The sequence below is a fragment of the Arachis hypogaea genome, chromosome 10 (genome assembly GCF_003086295.3).
Source record: "Arachis hypogaea cultivar Tifrunner chromosome 10, arahy.Tifrunner.gnm2.J5K5, whole genome shotgun sequence".
In the NCBI taxonomy this organism is placed as follows: domain Eukaryota; kingdom Viridiplantae; phylum Streptophyta; class Magnoliopsida; order Fabales; family Fabaceae; genus Arachis; species Arachis hypogaea.
Window position 1 is genome coordinate 37,798,661 of NC_092045.1, and position 17,394 is coordinate 37,816,054.

The 17,394-nt window shown below is 40.5% G+C and overlaps 1 non-coding gene across 1 annotated transcript; it reads right to left on the reverse strand.

Annotated features, from left to right (window-relative positions):
• Nucleotides 1-10,623: 10,623 nt before the first annotated feature.
• On the reverse strand, nucleotides 10,624-10,731 carry LOC112718683 (small nucleolar RNA R71). Its single transcript, XR_003161012.1, has one exon. It is a non-coding gene; the product is annotated as a small nucleolar RNA R71 (small nucleolar RNA).
• Between the last annotated feature and the right edge of the window lie 6,663 nt (nucleotides 10,732-17,394).

The following is a 17,394-nucleotide window of genomic DNA, read 5'->3' on the forward strand; positions in this document are numbered from 1 at the left end:
ACACAGCAGAGCTCCTCACCCCCAACCATGGGGTTTAGAGACTCATGCTGTAGAAAATACAATGAGAAACGTGTAATGTGTCATGAGGTCCAGATACAATGTCAAAAGGTCCTATTAATAGTGAACTAGTAACCTAGGGTATACAGAAATGAGTAAATGACGTAAAAATCCACTTCTGGGGTCCACGTAGTGTGTACTTGGGCTGAGCATTGAAGCTTTCATGTGTAGAGACTTTTTCTGGAGTTAAACGCCAGCTTTTATGCCAGTTTGGGCATTTAACTCCAATTTTTGTGCCAGTTCCGGCGTTAAACGCCGGGAATTCTGAAGCTGATTTACAACGCCGATTTGGGCCATCAAATCTCGAGCAAAGTATGAACTATTACACATTTCTGGAAAGCCCAGGATGTCTACTTTCCAACGCAATTGAGAGCGCGCCAATTGGGCTTCTGTAGCTCCAGAAAATTCACTTCGAGTGCAGGGAGGTCAGAATCCAACAGCATCTGCAGTCCTTTTCAGCCTCTGAATCAGATTTTTGCTCAGGTCCTCAATTTCAGCCAGAAAATACCTGAAATCACAGAAAAATACACAAACTCATAGTAAAGCCCAGAAAAGTGAGTTTTAAATAAAAACTAATAAAAACATACTAAAAACTAACTAAAATGTACTAAAAACATACTAAAAATAGTGCCAAAAAGCGTAAATTATCCGCTCATCATTATGCAAAGGTATATTTTGGAGTTTTAATGTATAAAATAAAAAGCAAGAATAGTAAGTGGCAAGAAAGTAAATTAATAATAATAAAATCTCTTGGCAAGGTATGAGAACTGGAAATTCTGTCCTAGTTATCCTTATCACTGGTGATGAGAATTGTTTATTGCTCCCACTTAGTTAACCCTTACTAATTAAAGGAAAGTCAAGTGGACTAATCAGTTTGATTCCTCAATTCCTAGTCAACTCCTATGGAAAGGCTAGCGTTAGAGGGATTCAAACCAATAAGTAAATTCCAATTATCAATCACAAAGGAGTTTGTTAACTCGAGTGTCACCAATTACTCAACCAAAGTCAAAAGGGGAAAAATCTAAATTATTTATATAAATAAAAGAAAGCAATCATAAGTCTGAAATACCTCAAATTATATTAAATAAGAAAATCAATCTAAACATAAAGAGTTCATAAACCAAATTGAGAAAATAAATAAAAGGAACATTGAACCTGTAATTGAAGGAGATGAAAATATTCCCAAATCCTTTAAGAGGAATCCTAATCCTAATTCCTAAGAGAGAGGAGAGAACCTCTCTCTCTAAAAACTATATCTAAATTATAAAAAGTGAAATATGAGTCTTCTCCCTTCATTCCTCCACTTTTCAGCCTTCAAGTTGGATGCCTTCTCAGGAACTTACTCTTTTGAGATAGATGGCAGGATAGTGAGCTTCAACCTGGATGAAGCTTTGAAGCACCCACCTGAAGATCACTCCATCTTCCAGTGAGATCTTATTGACGAAGTTGTGGCTGAAGTTCATCAAGAAGAAGCAGCAGAGATCAACACGAAGCAAGGTGCAAGTGTGGGGAAACCCTCTGAGCTTACTGAAGATACCTTGCCACCACAAATAGCTCTAAATGATAAAGTGCCTAGCCAGGAGCAGCAAATGGAGTTAAAGCCCCTTCCACCCCACCTCAAGTATGCTTACCTTGAGGATAATCAGAAGCTTCCAGTTATCATTGCAAGAGAACTCACTTCCCAACAGGAGGAGAAGTTGCTTAGTGTGCTGAAACAACACAAGAAAGCCATTGGGTGGAGCTTGGCGGATATAGTAGGCATCAGCCCTCAAGTCTGTGAGCACCGTATATTTCTAGAAGAGGGAACAAGGCCTATCTGTCAACCTTAAATGCGGCTGAACCCCACCATTCTGGAGGTTGTCAAGAAGGAAGTGACCAGACTGCTTGAAGCTGACATCATCTATCCAATCTCGGATAGTGAATGGGTTAGCCCGGTACAGGTGGTGCCCAAGAAGTCTGGCGTCACAACAGTGAAGAATGAGCATGGGCAACTCATTGCAACTAGAGTGCAAAACTCCTAAAGGGTGTGCATTGATTATAGGCGCCTCAACTAGGGTACTCGCAAGGATCACTACCCACTGCCTTTCATCGATCAGATGCTTGATCGCCTGTCAGGTAAATCACACTACTCTTTTCTAGATGGTTACACTGGCTATTTTCAAATTCATATAGCTCCTGAAGATCAGGAGAAAACTACTTTACATTTCCCTTTGGAACGTACGCATATAAGAGGATGCCTTTTAGCTTATGAAATGCACCGGCTACGTTCCAAAGATGCATGATGAGCATTTTCTCAGATCTTCTTGAGAACTGTATGGAAGTTTTCATGGATGACTTTAGTGTGTATGGTGATTCGTTTAACCTTTGCTTGGATAGTTTAGCTAGAGTATTGGACATGTGTGTTAGTTCAAACCTTGTATTGAATTTTGAAAAATATCATTTTATGGTACAACAAGGTATTGTTCTAGGACATGTTGTTTCTAATACTGGCAGTTCAGTTGATCCAGCAAAAGTAGATGTTATTTCTAGTTTACCTTACCCTTCCTCTGTGAGGGAAGTTCATTCATTTCTTGGTCATGCAGGTTTTTACTGGCGCTTTATCAAGGACTTCATTAAGGTAGCACTGCCTTTATCCCGACTACTGCAGAAGGATGTTGAGTTCGAGCTGAGTGCAGACTGCGTGGTAGCATTTGATAAACTGAAGATCACCTTAACCCAAGCCCCTATTGTGAGAGGGCCCGACTAGAGTCAACCGTTTTAGATAATATGTGATGCCTCCAATTACGCAGTAGGAGCGGCGCTGGCTCAGCGCGATGGTAAGGACCCTTTTATAATTGCTTATGCCTCTAAAACCTTAGATGCTGCTTAGTCTAATTATACTAGCACTAAAAAAGAGCTTCTGGCTATTGTTTTTGCTCTGGATAAATTCCGAGCCTACTTACTTGGTACTAAGGTGGTAGTGTACTCAGACCATGTAGCTCTAAAATATTTATTAGCCAAGAAAGAGTCCAAACCAAGGCTCATACGTTGGATATTGTTGCTGCAAGAATTTGATTTAGAAATCAAAGATAGGAGTGGTTCCCAAAATTTAGTGGGGGACCACTTGAGTCGCCTTGAGCACATTAAGAATGACTCCACTCCTATCAATGATGCTTTTCCATTTGATAGCTTGGACGCAATATATGAAGTAGTTCCTTGGTACGCACCTATAGCTAATTATTTGGTCAGTCGTGCCTGGTGCATGAAATTGTGATCATCACAATGGCGCTAATAGACTTAGTGCTCTCAAACGTGAATCACACTTTATCACAACTTCGCACAACTAACCAGCAAGTGCACTGGGTCGTCCAAGTAATACCTTACATGAGTAAGGGTCGATCCCACGGAGATTGTCGGCTTGAAGTAAGCTATGGTCACCTTGTAAATCTCAGTCAGGCGGATTCAAATGTGTGATAGAGTTTTCATAATTAAAAGATAAATAAAACATAAAGTAAAGATAGAGATACTTATGTAATTCATTGGTGAGAATTTTAGATAAGTGTATGGAGATGCTTTGCTACTTTTGAATCTCTACTTTCCTACTGCCTTCATCCAATCCTTCATACTCCTTTTTATGGCAAGCTATATGTTCAGGTTTCACCAGCGTTAATGGCTACCTCTCGTCCTTAGTGAAAATGGTCCAAATGCGCTGTCACTGCACGGCTAATCATCTGTCGGTTCTCGATCATGTTGGAATAGAATCCAGTAATCCTTTTACATCTGTCACTACGCCCAACACTCGCGAGTTTGAAGCTCGATACAGTCATCCCTTCCCAGATCCTACTCAGAATACCACAGACAAGGTTTAGACTTTCTGGATCTCAAGAATGGCCGCCATTAATTCTAGCTTATACCACGAAGACTCCGATCTTTCGGAATGGAGGCTAAGAGATACAGGCTCAATCTTAAGTAGAACGGAAGTTGTTGTCAGTCACGCGTTCATAGGTGAGAATGATGATGAGTGTCACGGATTATCACATTCATCAGGTTGAAGTGCGAGTGAATATCTTAGAACAAGAATAAGCATGAATTTAATAGAAGAACAATAGTAATTGCATTAATACTCGAGGAGCAGCAGAGCTCCACACCTTAATCTATGGTGTGTAGAAACTCCACCGTTGAAAATACATAAGAACAAGGTCTAGGCATGGCCGAATGGCCAGCCCCCAAAACGTGATCAAGAGATCAAAAGATGATCAAAAGATTCCAAGATGAAAATACAATAGTAAAAGGTCCTATTTATAAGAAAACTAGCTACTAGGGTTTAGAGAAATAGGTAAATGATGCAAAAATCCACTTCCGAGCCCACTTGGTGTGTGCTTGGGCTGAGCATTAAGCTTTATACGTGTAGAGGCTTCCTTGGAGTTAAATATCAGCTTTTATGCCAGTTTGGGCATTTTGAGTTCATAATAGAGCAGAGAAGGGGCATTTGAACGCCAGTTGGCGTTGTCAAAACTCGAGAAAAGTATTAACCATTATATATTGCTGGAAAGCCCTGGATGTCTACTTTCCAACGCAATTGCAGAAAATCCACTTCGAGTGCAGGGAGGTCAGAATCCAACAGCATCAACAGTCCTTTGTCAGCCTCTGAATCAGATTTTTTCTCAGGTCCCTCAATTTCAGCCAGAAAATACCTGAAATCACAGAAAAACACACAAACTCATAGTAAAGTCCAGAAAAGTAGCTAGATCCTACTAAAAACTACCAAAAATAATGCCAAAAAGCATATAAATTATCCGCTCATCACAACACCAAACTTAAATTGTTGCTTGTCCCCAATCAACTGAAAAAAATAGGATAAAAAGAAGAGAATATACAATGAATCCCATAGTATCAATGAAACTTAGTCCTAATTAGATGAGCGGGGCTTGTAGCGTTTTGCTTCTGAACAGTTTTAGCGTCTCACTTTTTCCTTTGAAATTCAGAACGATTAGCATCTATAGGAACTCAAATTTTCAGATAGTGTTATTCATTCTCCTAGTTCAGTACGTTGATTCTTGAACATAGCTACTTTATGAGTCTTGGCCGTGACCGTAAGCACTTTGTTTTCCAGTATTACCACCGGATACATAAATACCACAGACACATAACTGGGTGAACCTTTTCAGATTGTGACTCAGCTTTGCTAAAGTCCCCAATTAGAGGTGTCCAGAGTTCTTAAGCACACTCTTTTTGCTTTGGATCACGACTTTAACCACTCAGTTTCAAGTTTTTCACTTGGACCTTCATGACACAAGCACATGGTTAGGGACAGCTTGATTTAGCCGTTTAGGCCCGGATATTATTTCCTTGGCCCTCCTATCCGTTAATGCTCAAAGCCTTGGATCCTTTTTACCCTTGCCTTTTGGTTCAAAGGGCTATTGGCTTTTTCTGCTTGATTTTTTCTTTTTCTTTTCTCTCTTTCTTTTTTCGCCATTTTTTTCTCTTTTTTTTCTCTTTTTTTCACTGCTTTTTCTTGCTTCAAGAACCAATTTCATGATTTTTCAGATTATCAACAACATTTCTCTTTATTCATCATTCTTTCAAGAGCCATCAACTTTAACATTCATAAATAACAAGATAAAAACATGCACTGTTCAAGCATTCATTCAGAGAACAAAAGTATTGCCACCACATCAAACTAATTAAACTAGTTTCAGGACAAAATTTGAAATCCAAGTACTTCTCGTTCTTTTGTAATTAATCATATTTTTTATTTAAGAGAGGTGAAGGATTCATTTATTCATAGCTTTAAGGCATAGACACTAGACTCTAATGATCATGTAGTGAAGACGCAAACATAGATAGAACATACAGCATAAAAATCGAAACCAGAAAAATAAATAGACAAGGAGATTAAGGAATGAGTCCACCTTAGTGAGGGTGATGTCTTCCTCTTGAAGGTCCTATGGAGTGCTTGAGCTCCTCAATGTATCTTCCTTGCCTTTGTTGCTCCATCCTTAGTTGCTCCCAATAGTTGTGTGGAGGAAAATGTATCCCTTGAGGCATCTCAGGGATTTCTTGACTTGTTAAGGTCCATGAGTGGGCTCTCTTATTGTGCGGTCAAATGCTCTACTACTGAGCTATGGACCCTTGAGATGAATCTCTCCATCTCTGACTCAGAGGGGAAGCTTTTGTCTTCCCTTTCCTCTTTCTAGAGGTTGCTCCGGCCTTAGGTGCCATAAATGGTTATGAAAAAATAAAAAGCAATGCTTTTACCACACCAAACTTAAACTATTTGCTCGTCCTCGAGCAAAAGAAGAAGAAAAGATGTAGAAGAAGAAGAAAATGAAGGAGATGGAAGGTGTATAGGGTATTTGGGAAAGAGTGTTGTGGAAAGGTGTGAAGAGGAGAGAGAGTAAGTTGAGCTTGGTGGGGATCCTGTGGGGTCCACAGATCCTGAAGGGCCAAGAATTTCTCACCCCTGCTCTAATTTGGCATTCAAAATGCCTTAGAGTGCAATTCTGGCGTTTAAACATCAGTCTGCTGCCCTGTTTTGGCATTTAAACACCAGCTTTCCTTCCTGTTCTGGCGTCTTGATGAGCGGATAATTTGTATACTTTTTGGCATTATTTTTAGTATGTTTTTGTTATGATCTAGTTAGTTTTTAGTATATTTTTATTATTTTTTAGTTAAAATTCACTTTTCTGGACTTTACTATGAGTTTGTGTGTTTTTCTGTGATTTCAGGTATTTTCTGGCTGAAATTGAGGGACCTGAGCAAAAATCTGATTCGGAGACCAAAAAGGACTGCAGATGCTGATGGATTCTGACCTCCCTGCACTCGAAGTGGATTTTCTGGAGCTACAGAAGCCCAATTGGCGCGCTCTCAACGGCGTTGGAAAGTAGACATCCTGGGCTTTCCAGCAATATATGATAGTTCATACTTTGCCCAAGATTTGATGGCCCAAACCGGCGTTCAAAGTCACCTCAAGAAATCCCAGCGTTAAACGCTGGAACTGGCACCCAAATGGGAGTTAAACGCCCAAACTGGCACCAAAGCTGGCGTTTAACTCCAAGAAGAGTCTCTACACGAAAATGCTTCATTGCTCAGCCCAAGCACACACCAAGTGGGCCCGGAAGTGGATTTTTATGTCTTTTACTCATCTCTGTACACCCTAGGCTACTAGTTTTCTATAAGTAGGACCTTTTACTATTGTATTAAAAATCTTTTGATCTTTGGAACCTTTTTCTTTAGATCTTTTGATCACTTTGGGAGGCTGGCCATTCGGCCATGCCTAGACCTTGTTCTTATGTATTTTCAACGGTGGAGCTTCTACACACCATAGATTAAGGTGTGGAGCTCTGCTGTACCTCGAGTATTAATGCAATTACTATTGTTCTTCCATTCAATTCCGCTTGTTCTTTATCCAAGATATCACTTGTTCTTCAACTTGATGAATGTGATGATCCGTGACACTCATCATCATTCTCACCCATGAACAAGGTGACTGACAACCACTCTTGTTCTACAAGCGATCAAGGCCTTAGTGAATATCTCTTGGATTCCTGATTGCACGATGCATGGTTGATCGCCTGACAACCGAGTGCTCGCCTGACAAACGAGCCAACCATTCCGTGAGATCAGAGTCTTCGTGGTATAGGCGAGAACTGATGGCGGCATTCAAGAGAATCCGGAAGGTCTAACCTTGTCTGTGGTATTCTGAGTAGGATTCAATGACTGAATGACTGTGACGTGCTTCAAACTCCTGAGGGCGGGGCGTTAGTGACAGACGCAAAAGAATCACTGGATTCTATTCCGGCCTGATTGAGAACCGACAGATGAATTCCGCTATGCTGTGACAGAGCATATGCAATCGCTTTCACTGAGAGGATGGGAGGTAGCCACTGACAACGGTGAAACCCTTGCTTAAGCTTGCCATGGAAAGGAGTAAGAAGGATTGGATGAAGACAGTAGGAAAGCAGAGAGACGGAAGGGAAGGCATCTTCATGCGCTTATCTGAAGTTCCTACCAGTGAATTACATAAGTATCACTATCTTTATCTTTTATGTTATTTTCGTTCATCACCATTACCATTTGAGTTTGCCTGACTAAGATTTACAAGATGACCATAGCTTGCTTCAATACTAACAATCTCCGTGGGATCGACCCTTACTCGCGTAAGGTTTATTACTTGGACGACCCAGTGCACTTGCTGGTTAGTTGTGCGAAGTTGTGTAATGCCATGGTATTGAGCTACCACGTTCTTGGAGCCATTACCGGTGATTATGAGAGTTGTGAAAAAGTATTGTTCACAATTTCGCGCACCAAGTTTTTGGCGCCGTTGCCGGGGATTGTTCTAGTTTTGAGCAAGCTTTTGGTAACATCAGTGCCAAGATCCGGCAACAACATCAAGTTTTTGGTGTTATTGCCAGGGATTGTTCTAGTTTGGACAACTGACGGTTCATCTTGTTGCTTAGATTAGGTATTTATTTTTTTCGAAATTCTTGAAGATGAATTCTAGAGTTTCATGATGATTTGTTGAAATCTGGCTGGCTGAGAAGCCATGTCTAATCTCATTGGACCGAGGTTTCAACTTATCACCACAAGAGCTTGTTGATTTCTTATCAATCTTGCTTTTGGAGCAGTGATCTGCTAAGGCTTGGCTGGCCTCTGGCCATGTCTAGTGTTTTGGACTGAAGCTTTCTTTGAAAGCTTGGCTGGCTGTGAAGCCATGTCTAATTCCTGGACCGGAGTCTTAGACTAGCAGTGCACTGATTCCTGGAATTCTCATTAAGAATTTTGATACCTTTTTCCACTTAATTTTCGAAAAAAAAACACAAAAAAATCAAAAAAATCATAAAATCCAAAAATAATTCTTGTTTGAGTTTAGTGTCCCATGTTAAGTTTGGTGTCAATTGCATGTTTCTGTTCTTATTGCATTCATGCATGTGTCTTAAGAATCTTCAAGTAATTCTTGATGATTTTCGTGCTCTGATCTTTGAATTCTATTGACTTGAGTGTCTCATTTGCATTTTCATTTTGTTAGTGTCAGTAGTATACAAACTGCTAAGTTTGGTGTCTTGCATGCATTGTTATTTGATTCTTGTTGCATTTTGATTTTTTTCCTTATTATTAAAAATCCAAAAATATTTTTAATTTGTGTCTTTTCAAGTCAATAATACAGAGAATTGAAGATTCAGAACATACAGCAGAGGAATTGCACAGAAAAAGCTGGGCGTTCAAAACGCCCAGTGAAGAAGGACAGACTGGCGTCTAAACGCCAGCCAGGGCACCTGGTTGGGCGTTTAACGCCCAAAAGGGTAGCATTTTGGGCGTTAAACGCCAGAATGGATACCATTCTGGGCGTTTAACGCCAGGATGGCTAGAAGGGAAGATTTTGTTTTCAAATCAATTTTTTTCTAAGTTTTCAAAATCTTTTCAAAATCAAATCTTTTTCAAATCAATTTTCCAATCAAATCTTTTTCAAAATTAACTTCTTTCCTTTTTCAAGGATACTTACTATCAATTAATGATTTGATTCAACATTTCAAGTATGTTGCCTTTTCTGTTGAGAAAGGTTTAATGTTTGAATCATATCTTTTCTTGTTAGTCAAGTTTTTAATTTTCAAATCAAATCTTTTTTTTAAAATGTCTTTCAAATCATATCTTCTCAATCACATCTTTTTTTTAAATCAATCATATCTTCTTAACCACATCTTTTTCAAAATAGTTTTCAATCAAATCTTTTTGATTTCTAATTTCAAAATCTTTTTCAAAAATCACTTGATTTCTTTTCTATTTTCATTTTCGAAAATTAAGTGATGTTTTTCAAAAATGTTTTCAAAATGTTTCACTTAATTTTCGAAAATGACTTCCCTCCTTCTCACATCCTTCTATTTATGGACTAACACTATCCTTTAATGCAAAATTCGAACTCCATTCTCTCTGATAAGTTCGAATTTTCCACTTCTGTCTTCTACTTTTCTTTTTCTCTGACGCTTAAAGGAATCTCTATACTGTGACATAGAGGATTCCACATTTTCTTGTTCTCTTCTCTTTCTTATGAGCAGGAGCAAAGACAAAGGCATTCTTGTTGAGGCTGATCCTGAACCTGAAAGGACCTTGAAGAGAAAGCTAAGAGAAGCCAAAGCACAACTCTCTTTAGAGCACCTGAACGAATTCTTCAAGGAAGAAGAACAAATGGCAGCCGAAAACAACAACAATGCCAACAATGCAAGGAAGGTGCTGGGTGACTTTACTGCACCTACTCCCGACTTCTATGGGAGAAGCATCTCTATCCCTGCCATTGGAGCAAACAACTTTGAGCTTAAGCCTCAATTAGTTTCTCTAATGCAACAGAATTGCAAGTTCCATGGACTTCCATTGGAAGATCCTCATCAGTTTTTAGCTGAGTTCTTGCAAATCTGTGACACTGTCAAGACTAATGGGGTTGACCCTGAGGTCTACAGACTTATGCTATTCCCTTTTGCTGTAAGAGACAGAGCTAGAACATGGTTGGACTCTCAACCTAAAGAAAGCCTGGACTCTTGGGAAAAGCTAGTCAATGCCTTCTTGGCAAAGTTCTTTCCACCTCAAAAATTGAGTAAGCTTAGAGTGGAAGTCCAAACCTTCAGACAGAAGGAAGGTGAATCCCTCTATGAAGCTTGGGAAAGATACAAACAATTGATCAGAAAATGTCCCACTGACATGCTTTCTGAATGGAGCATCATAGGTATTTTCTATGATGGTCTCTCTGAACTGTCCAAGATGTCCTTGGATAGCTCTTCTGGAGGATCTCTTCATCTGAAGAAGACGCCTACTGAAGCTCAAGAACTGATTGAAATGGTTGCAAATAACCAATTCATGTACACTTCTGAAAGAAATCCTGTGAACAATGGGACTAGTCAGAAGAAAGGAGTTCTTGAGATTGACACTCTGAATGCCATTTTGGCTCAGAACAAAATATTGACTCAACAAGTCAATATGATTTCTCAAAGTCTGTCTGGAATGCAAAATGCACCAAGCAGTACTAAGGAAGCTTCATCTGAGGAAGAAGCTTATGATCCTGAGAACCCTTCAATAGAAGAGGTGAATTACATGGGAGAACCCTATGGAAACACCTATAATCCTTCATGGAGGAATCATCCAAATCTTTCATGGAAGGATCAACAGAGACCTCAACAAGGTTTCAACAACAATAATGGTGGAAGAAACAGGTTTAGCAATGGCAAGCCTTTTCCATCATCTTCTCAGCAACAGACAGAGAGTTCTAAGCAGAATACCTCTGACTTAGCAACCATGGTCTCTGATCTAATCAAAACCACTCAAAGTTTCATGACTGAAACAAGGTCTTCCATTAGAAATTTGGAAGGACAAGTGGGTCAGCTGAGCAAGAAAATTACTGAACTCCCTCCAAGTACTCTCCCAAGCAATACAGAAGAAAATCCAAAAGGAGAGTGCAAAGCCATCAACATGGCCGAATTCTGGGAGGAAGAAGAGGCAGTGAACGCCACTGAGGAAGGCCTCACTGGGCGTCCACTGGCCTCCAGTGAGTTCCTCAATGAGGAACCATGGGAATCTGAGGCTCAAACTGAGACCATAGAGATTCCATTGGACTTACTTCTGCCATTCATGAGCTCTGATGAGTATTCTTCCTCTGAAGAGGATGAGTATGTCACTGAGGAGCAAGTTGCTAAATACCTTGGAGCAATCATGAAGCTAAATGACAAGTTATTTGGAAATGAGACTTGGGAGGATGAATCCCCTTTGCTCACCAAAGAACTGGATGACTTGTCTAGGCAGAAACTACCTCAAAAGAGGCAGGATCCTGGGAAGTTTTCTATACCTTGTACCATAGGCACCATGACCTTCAAGAAGGCTTTGTGTGACTTAGGGTCAAGTGTAAACCTCATGCCCTTCTCTGTAATAGAGAAATTAGGGATCTCTGAGGTGCAAGCTGTAAAAATCTCACTAGAGATGGCAGACAACTCAAGAAAACAAGCCTATAGACTTGTAGAGGATGTTCTGGTGAAAGTTGAAAACCATTACATCCATACTGATTTCATAGTCCTAGAGACTGGGAAGTGCATGGATGAATCCATCATCCTTGGCAGACCCTTCCTAGCCACAGCAAAGGCTGTGATTGATGTTGATAGAGGAGAGTTGATCATTCAAGTGAATGAAGAATCCTTGGTGTTTAAGGCCCAAGGATATCCCTCTGTCATCATGGAGAGGAAGCATGAAGAGCTTCTCTCAAAACAAAGCCAAAAAGAGCCCCCACAGTCAAACTCTAAGTTTGGTGTTGGGAGGCCACAACCAAACTCTAAGTTTGGTGTTGAACCCCCACATTCAAACTCTAAGTTTGGTGTTGGGAGGTTCCAACACGGTTCTGAGCATTTCTGAGACTCCATGAGAGTCCTCTGTCAAGCTAGTGACAATAAAGAAGCGCTTGTTGGGAGGCAACCCAATGTTTTATAATTAATTATTTTCTTTTGTTATTTTATCTTTTCTGTAGGTTGATGATCATAAAAAGTCACAAAAACAATGAAAAAAGCAAAAATAGAATGAAAAACAGAAAGAAAAACAGCACACCCTGGAGGAGGATGCTGCTGGCGTTTAAACGCCAGTAAGCCTAGCAGTTGGGCGTTTAACGCCCAGTCTGGCACCATTCTGGGCGTTTAACGCCAGAAAGGGGCACCAGACTGGCGTTAAACGCCAGGAAAGGGCAAGAACCTGGCGTTAAACGCCAGGAATGGGCACCAGCCCGGCGTTTAACGCCAGAAATGGCTCAAAACGTGAATTTTGATGCCATTTGGTGCAGGGATGAATTTTCCTTGACACCACAGGATCTGTGGACCCCACAGGACCCCACCACCACTCTCTCTCTTCTTCCCTCATTCACCAATCACCTCAACACCTCTTCCCCAAAAACCCTTCACCTATCAACTCCCATCTTTCTCTTCACCACTCACATCCATCCTTCATAAATCCCCACCAACCTCACCCTTCAAATTCAAACCACTTTCCCTCCCAAACCCACCCATAATGGCCGAACCATTACCCCCCTCTCTCCTATATATACCCTTCTTCAACCCTTCATTTTCACACAACCTAAACACCACTTCTCCCCCTCTTTGGCCGAACACACCACCATCTCCCTCTTCCTCATTTCTTCTTCTTCTTCTACTCTTTTCTCTCTTCTTTTGCTCGAGGACGAGCAAACATTTTAAGTTTGGTGTGGTAAAAGCGTTGCTTTTTTGTTTTTCCATAACCATTTATGGCATCCAAGGCCGGAGAAACCTCTAGAAAGAGGAAAGGGAAGGCAAAAGCTTTCACCTCCGAGTCATGGGAGATGGAAAGATTCATCTCAAGGGTGCATCAAGACCACTTCTATGAAGTTGTGGCCTTGAAGAAGGGTCAACTTTGATCAAAGGTTGGACCAAGTCCTCATAGACATTTGTGAAGAGGGCGTTCAATAAAAGAGAGATTCAAGAGGGAAGCCGGTTCAACTGAGAAGGCATGACCTCAAGCCCATCACTAAGAAAAGGATGAGACCCCACTCATCATGAAATCCCTGAGATGCCTCAAGGGATGCACTTTCCTCCACAAAACTATTGGGAGCAAATTAAACACCCCCATTGAGGAGGACAAGCCCATCACTAAAAAAGGGATGGAGCACACAAGAGATCCCACTCATCATGAGATCCCTGAGATTCCTCAAGGAATGCACTTTCCTCCACAAAACTATTGGGAGCAACTAAACACCTCCCTAGGAGAATTGAGTTCCAACATGGGACAACTAAGGGTGGAGCACCAAGAACACTCCATCATCCTTCATGAGATTAGAGAAGATCAAAGAATCATGAGGGAGGAGCAACAAAGACAAGGAAGAGACATTGAGGAGCTCAAGCACTCCATAGGATCTTCAAGAGCAAGAAAGAGCCGCCATCACTAAGGTGGACCCATTCTTTGATTTCCTTGTTATTTGTTCTTCTGTTTTTCGAATTTTTAGTGCTTATGTTTATCCATGTTTGTGTCTTGTGATCATTAGTGTCTTAGTGTCTATGCCTTAAAGTTATGAATGTCCTATGAATCCATCACCTTTCTTAAATAAAAATGTGCTTAATTGAAAAAGGAAGAATTGCATGAATTTTGAATTTTATAACAGTTTAATTATTTTGATGTGGTGGCAATATTTTTGTTCTCTGAATGTATGCTTAAACAGTGCATATGTATCTTGAATTTGTGGTTCATGAATGTTGGCTCTTGAAAGAATGATGAAAAAGGAGACATGTTACTGAGGATCTGAAAAATCATTAAAATGATTCTTGAAGCAAGAAAAAGCTATTAAAAAAAAATCGAAAAAAAAAAGAGAGAAAACGAAAAAATATAGAAATAAGAGTTGTGATCCAAGGCAAATAAGAGTGTGCTTAAGAACCCTGGACACCTCTAATTGGGGACTTTAGCAAAGCTGAGTCACAATCTGAAAAGGTTCACCCAATTATGTGTCTGTGGCATGTATGTATCCGGTGGTAATACTGGAAGACAGAGTGCTTTGGGCCACAGCCAAGACTCAATAAATAGCTATGTTCAAGAATCATCATACTTTACTAAGAGAATCATTAACACTATCTGGACTCTGAGTTCCTAAAGAAGCCAATCATTCTGAATTTCAAAGGATAGAGTGAGATGCCAAAACTATTCAGAGGCAAAAAGTAAAAGCCCCGCTCATCTAATTAATACTGATCTTCATAGATGTTTTTGGGATTCATTGCATATTCTCTTCTTTTTATCTTATTTGATTCTCAGTTGCTTGGGGACAAGAAACAATTTAAGTTTGGTGTTGTGATGAGCGGATAATTTGTATACTTTTTGGCATTGTTTTTAGTATGTTTTTGTTATGATCTAGTTAGTTTTTAGTATATTTTTATTAGTTTTTAGTTAAAATTCACTTTTCTGGACTTTACTATGAGTTTGTGTGTTTTTCTGTGATTTCAGGTATTTTCTGGCTGAAATTGAGGGACCTGAGCAAAAATCTGATTCGGAGACCAAAAAGGACTGCAGATGCTGATGGATTCTGACCTCCCTGCACTCGAAGTGGATTTTCTGGAGCTACAGAAGCCCAATTGGCGCGCTCTCAACGGCGTTGGAAAGTAGACATCCTGGGCTTTCCAGCAATATATGATAGTCCATACTTTGCCCAAGATTTGATGGCCCAAACCGGCGTTCAAAGTCACCTCAAGAAATCCCAGCGTTAAACGCTGGAACTGGCACCCAAATGGGAGTTAAACGCCCAAACTGGCACCAAAGCTGGCGTTTAACTCCAAGAAGAGTCTCTACACGAAAATGCTTCATTGCTCAGCCCAAGCACACACCAAGTGGGCCCGGAAGTGGATTTTTATGTCTTTTACTCATCTCTGTACACCCTAGGCTACTAGTTTTCTATAAGTAGGACCTTTTACTATTGTATTAAAAATCTTTTGATCTTTGGAACCTTTTTCTTTAGATCTTTTGATCACTTTGGGAGGCTGGCCATTCGGCCATGCCTAGACCTTGTTCTTATGTATTTTCAACGGTGGAGCTTCTACACACCATAGATTAAGGTGTGGAGCTCTGCTGTACCTCGAGTATTAATGCAATTACTATTGTTCTTCCATTCAATTCCGCTTGTTCTTTATCCAAGATATCACTTGTTCTTCAACTTGATGAATGTGATGATCCGTGACACTCATCATCATTCTCACCCATGAACAAGGTGACTGACAACCACTCTTGTTCTACAAGCGATCAAGGCCTTAGTGAATATCTATTGGATTCCTGATTGCACGATGCATGGTTGATCGCCTGACAACCGAGTGCTCGCCTGACAAACGAGCCAACCATTCCGTGAGATCAGAGTCTTCGTGGTATAGGCGAGAACTGATGGCGGCATTCAAGAGAATCCGGAAGGTCTAACCTTGTCTGTGGTATTCTGAGTAGGATTCAATGACTGAATGACTGTGACGTGCTTCAAACTCCTGAGGGTGGGGCGTTAGTGACAGACGCAAAAGAATCACTGGATTCTATTCCGGCCTGATTGAGAACCGACAGATGAATTCCGCTATGCTGTGACAGAGCATATGCAATCGCTTTCACTGAGAGGATGGGAGGTAGCCACTGACAACGGTGAAACCCTTGCTTAAGCTTGCCATGGAAAGGAGTAAGAAGGATTGGATGAAGACAGTAGGAAAACAGAGAGACGGAAGGGAAGGCATCTTCATGCGCTTATCTGACGTTCCTACCAGTGAATTACATAAGTATCACTATCTTTATCTTTTATGTTATTTTCGTTCATCACCATTACCATTTGAGTTTGCCTGACTAAGATTTACAAGATGACCATAGCTTGCTTCAATACTAACAATCTCCGTGGGATCGACCCTTACTCGCGTAAGGTTTATTACTTGGACGACCCAGTGCACTTGCTGGTTAGTTGTGCGAAGTTGTGTAATGCCATGGTATTGAGCTACCACGTTCTTGGAGCCATTACCGGGGATTATGAAAGTTGTGAAAAAGTATTGTTCACAATTTCGCGCACCACGTCTAAATGCCACTTTACTGCCTGCTTTGGCGTTTAAACGCCAGCTTTCCTTCATGTTCTGGCGTTTAAACGCCCAGAAAGGTGCCGGATTGGGCATTTAAACGCCCATTTTGCTATCCTTACTGGCGTTTAAATGCCAGTAAATCCTTCTTCCAGGGTGTACTGTTTTTGACTTCTGCTTTATTTTTATGAGTGTCTTTGTGACTTCACATGATCATCAACCTAAAAGAGAACAAAACAAAAAAATAACATAGAAAAAATAAAATTAGATAATAGAATAAAATTGGGTTGCCTCCCAATAAGCGCTTCTTTAATGTCAATAGCTTGACAGTGAGCTCTCATAGAGCCTCACAAATGATCAGAGTATGGTTGAGATCTCTCAACACCAAACTTAGAGTTTGGCTTTGGCCTCCCAACACCAAACTTAGAGTTTGAATGTGAGGGCTCTGTTTGACTCTGTATTGGGAGAAGCTCGTCATGCTTACTCTCCATGGTTACAGATGGAGAACCTTGAGTCTTTACTACAAGGCATTCTTCATTCACATGAAGGATCAATTCTCCTCTATCAACATCAATTATAGCTCTTGATGTGGCTAGGAAGGGTTTTCCAAGGATGATGGATTCATCCTCATCCCTCCTAGTGTCTAGGATTATGAAATCAGCAGGGAAGTAAAGGCCTTCAACCTTCACTAGCACGTCCTCTACTAGTCCATAAGCCTTTGTCATAGATTTATCTGCCATCTCCAATGAGAATTTAGCAGCTGTACCTCATAGATTCCCAGTTTCTCCATCACAGA